The 4,110-nt window shown below is 37.2% G+C and overlaps 1 pseudogene; it reads left to right on the top strand.

Annotated features, from left to right (window-relative positions):
- Nucleotides 211-2,944, top strand: LOC107620370 (annotated as a pseudogene).

The raw sequence follows: 4,110 nt of genomic DNA, 5'->3' as shown, positions 1-4,110 counted from the left end.
CAATGAAGATAATTTTGCTGGAGAAAAAATGGAAAAAACTGTGAGCGTCTGGGAACTTGTAGAGCACCCAGACTACTCCTTTTGTTTTGGTGATATTGTGTTTGCGGCTCAAATGATAGTAGCTGTCTCACGGCTTGCTCAGACTCAAAATCAATCATCCCCATTCAGAGTTAAGAGCTTGAGCTTCAATGGCGACGAAGAAGCAGAACGATGATAACACCAGGAAGGCGGGGTTTACTCACTAGTGCTCCCCCAGTCCCCAACCTTCGTTCTCACCGTCAAAGAAGCCGTACGCTCGCCGTCGTTCTCACCCTCAAGCAGCCGACTCTCTTTCGCCCTTCCCTCAACTCCCCTTTTCTAGCAAAACAGTTATGGAACTGCCCTCCTGAGGTTTTTTTTAGATAACTTATTTTTCATGAATTTGATTTGCCTGAATTATGATACAGTTCTGAATTTATTTGTTATTGATTTGATATTGTTTGGAAATTTTGTTATTGATTTGATATTGTTCTGAAAATTTTCATGATTTTTTGTTTCTTCAATCTGATATAGTTCTAAAATCTGAGATAGTGAGCGTGGTCAGAGAAATTCTTACCTATACCGAGAGCAAATCTCTCTCATGCTCTAAGCCAATCTGTTAACCATAACTCACAGAGCCGTCAGCCAATGCTAACATTGTATTAGTTAGATAGTTTCAAGGGTTGGCTTCATGTTAAACTGATTCATGAAATACTTACTTAATTTCTTGTGTAAGATAATGGCAAGTCAGTGACTGACTTGAAGATGGTTCAGCTATGCTGAGTTAGAACTTGCCACTGGTGGATTCTCTGAGGCCAACTTCCTGGCTGAGGGGGGATTTGGATCCATTCACAGAGGGGTTCTACCGGATGGACAAGTCGTTGCTGTCAAGCAACATAAATTGGCTAGTTCTCAGGGTGACCTTGAGTTTTGCTCAGAGGTAGAAGTCCTGAGTTGTGCTCAGCATCGAAATGTTGTTATGCTAATTGGATTCTGTATAGAGGATAAGAGAAGGCTACTAGTTTACGAGTACATATGCAATGGATCATTGGATTCACATTTATATGGTGATTTCTCTTGCTCTCTTGCATCCGAACTTCTGTTCTTACAGAATTTTTTTCAATTGCACTAGACTATAATATCAGACTTATGTTTGCTACTTTGATTTTTATTAATCTGATGCCAACTAAAAGCAGGTGGTGAAGTAGGACTAATGTGACGATGTTTTTCATTTTGAATACAGTGATTGAAACAAGACATATATTTTCCTGATATGATTGTAAATTAGTCTAATATTTCAAACTATTTTAGGGAGACAGCAAAAACCATTAGAATGGGCTGCACGGCAAAAAATTGCCATTGGAGCTGCTCATGGGTTACGATATCTTCATGAAGAGTGTAGAGTGGGATGCATTATCCACCGTGACATGCGGCCTAACAACATTCTCATAACTCATGATTTTGAACCACTGGTATAGTAGTGCTTGCCTATTGTACAATGCGTTCTTGTAGGTTTGTAGTTTACACTATAAAAGGCACCTTTACCTCACTTTTAAATATCCACCCATCTACATTTTTAAATTTACTTACCATTGGATGTAAAAGACAGAATTTTCTGAGTCTTGTATAGATTACATTCTAAACTCTGGTGTATGCTGAATTTGAGTTGGATTACATACATGCCTAATTTTTCTAACAACATTATATTGTGATTTCAAGGTTGGTGATTTTGGATTGGCGAGGTGGCAACCTGATGGAGACACGGGTGTGGAAACCCGAGTAATTGGAACATTCGGGTATGTATTTGTGTTTGTCCTGAATGGTTTTCATAATCAAAACTTGTCTGAGAAATATGAACTCACAATTAAGATATGTCATTATTGTGTAGGTATTTGGCTCCTGAATATGCTCAAAGCGGCCAAATAACTGAGAAAGCTGATGTTTATTCATTTGGGGTGGTATTGGTGGAGCTTGTTACAGGGAGAAAAGCTGTGGATCTCACGCGGCCTAAAGGACAGCAGTGTCTTACTGAGTAAGTAAGTTATATTTGCAATTTTTACTCGAACCATTCTGTGAAAAATTTCACCCTTTATTTTATCCCCAACCAAACATTGCCTAAGAGTTAAAGTATGGCTATGTCTATAATTAACAATCAGAAATCCTATATTAATCCCCTTTTATGTTTCTGGTTGTTCATGCCAAGTCTTGTCAAAATTTGAGTAAATGTCTTGATATTTAACAGGCACGACCTCTGTTGGAAGAATATGCCATTGAGGAACTGATTGATCCAAGGCTGGGGAACCAATACTTAGAAAATGAGGTATATTGCATGTTGCATGCTGCATCATTATGCATACGGCGAGATCCTCATTCTAGACCACGCATGTCACAGGTAAACAAGTTCTTGAACTTATTTTTTGTTGGTTGTTGGTGCTTTGAAGAATTCTCAATCACATATATATTATAATTTGATCAAACTCTGTTTTAAGTTAAAATCAATAGGAAAAGCTAATGCTGCATGTTTAGATCATGTTTTTTGAATTTGACCATGTTCCCTGCCTAACTGTTTTTAAAATTATTTCTGCTTGTTTATTCAAGGTTCTTCGTATACTGGACGGCGACATGGTCATGGACACAAGTTACATTTCAACTCCAAGTTATGATGTGAGAAACCGGAGTGGCCGACTCTGGTTGGAGCCGCTGCAGAGGCAGCACCATTACAAGGGTCCTCTGTTAGAGGAGTCACTTGAATCATTCAGTGGGAAGCTATCTCTTGACAAATAGAGGCCTGCATATTGGGATAGGGACAACAAAGCAAGAAGGACTTCATGTGAAGATGACATTTAGAAAGGGGTTGATACTTGATCAAAATTGAGAATTGCTTTTTTCTTGTTATGCTAAATATGTTTATTTTCCCTCCTATTTTGTAATTTTACATCTTTCTATCTATCTTTCTGCAGTGATCTAATTTTGCATGTGTATAATAGCAGGGTGAAAGTAGGATAGGTAAAAAAATATAGAAGTTTTTAAAATTCTTCAGGGAAAATCATGTACACACTATTGTGCCTAAAAGGGCCTCTTTGACTTGAGAGAGTTTGTGGGGTCTTGAAATGAAATGAAATGGAGTAGCTTCTTCTAAATTCAAAGATTGTTGGTTTAATTATCCCTTTTCACTTTCCATGTGCGTGTCCATGCACATGCATGCATTGAGAAGCAAACAAACATGGTTTGATGGTTGTCATCTGAAGTTCTGAACCAACTTGGACAGCGACACAGACAAATCAGAGTTAGCCTTTTACATCTATGAAGGGTACTAAAATCACAGGGTAATTAATAATGACACTTCACCTTTTTGAGTTTGAATGATATCAGAAACATTTTATTTATGAAAATGTACACTAAACTCTAATATATGCAAGTCTCATGACTCATGACACAATATCTTCATATTTTATAAAATATAGCACTAATCTCAATATCTCATAATTAAAGAAGAGGTAAGTATAGACATGACAAAACAAAAGCAAAAAATGCTGAATATATAGTAGTAGTTAATGAGACTGATAGAGTTTATCCATTTTAAAAATCTTAAAATTTTGAAGCAATTGATAAAACCAAAAAATCTTGGTTGGCTGATGTTGACAATGTCCTATGCTTTTTTGAATTCTTGACTTCTAGGAATCATGTGAAGCAAAATTCATTGGTTGGCTGATGATGACAATCTTGAGAGGGTTCAGACAACATAAATTCATTGGTTGGCTTGCTTCCCTTTCTTCTAATGCTTCCTCATTTTAGACTTTGCGTATCTACAAGAAAATATTTAGGGACATAAGACATCAATCCTAGCTAGAGTATCTAAAATTAATAGAAACCATTAGGTTAGAAGTTACTCTATGTGCATGCCACCCCGATCTGACGACGACAGCATGCTGCCTTGAAGCTGCTCCATGACCTTAGTAGCTTGTTCAACTTCCTGTAAAAGAATAAAGGTTAGTAAATTGATAAGGGGTAAGCAAGCAAAATTTACTACACTGACCAACAGGGGATTGAACAAGAACTATGACTCACATCAAAATCAGCAAATGTAACCGG

This window comes from Arachis ipaensis, chromosome B10, assembly GCF_000816755.2.
Source record: "Arachis ipaensis cultivar K30076 chromosome B10, Araip1.1, whole genome shotgun sequence".
Lineage (NCBI taxonomy): Eukaryota > Viridiplantae > Streptophyta > Magnoliopsida > Fabales > Fabaceae > Arachis > Arachis ipaensis.
Note: the sequence above shows the minus strand (reverse complement) of the source record. Positions and strands in the feature narration are given on the sequence as shown.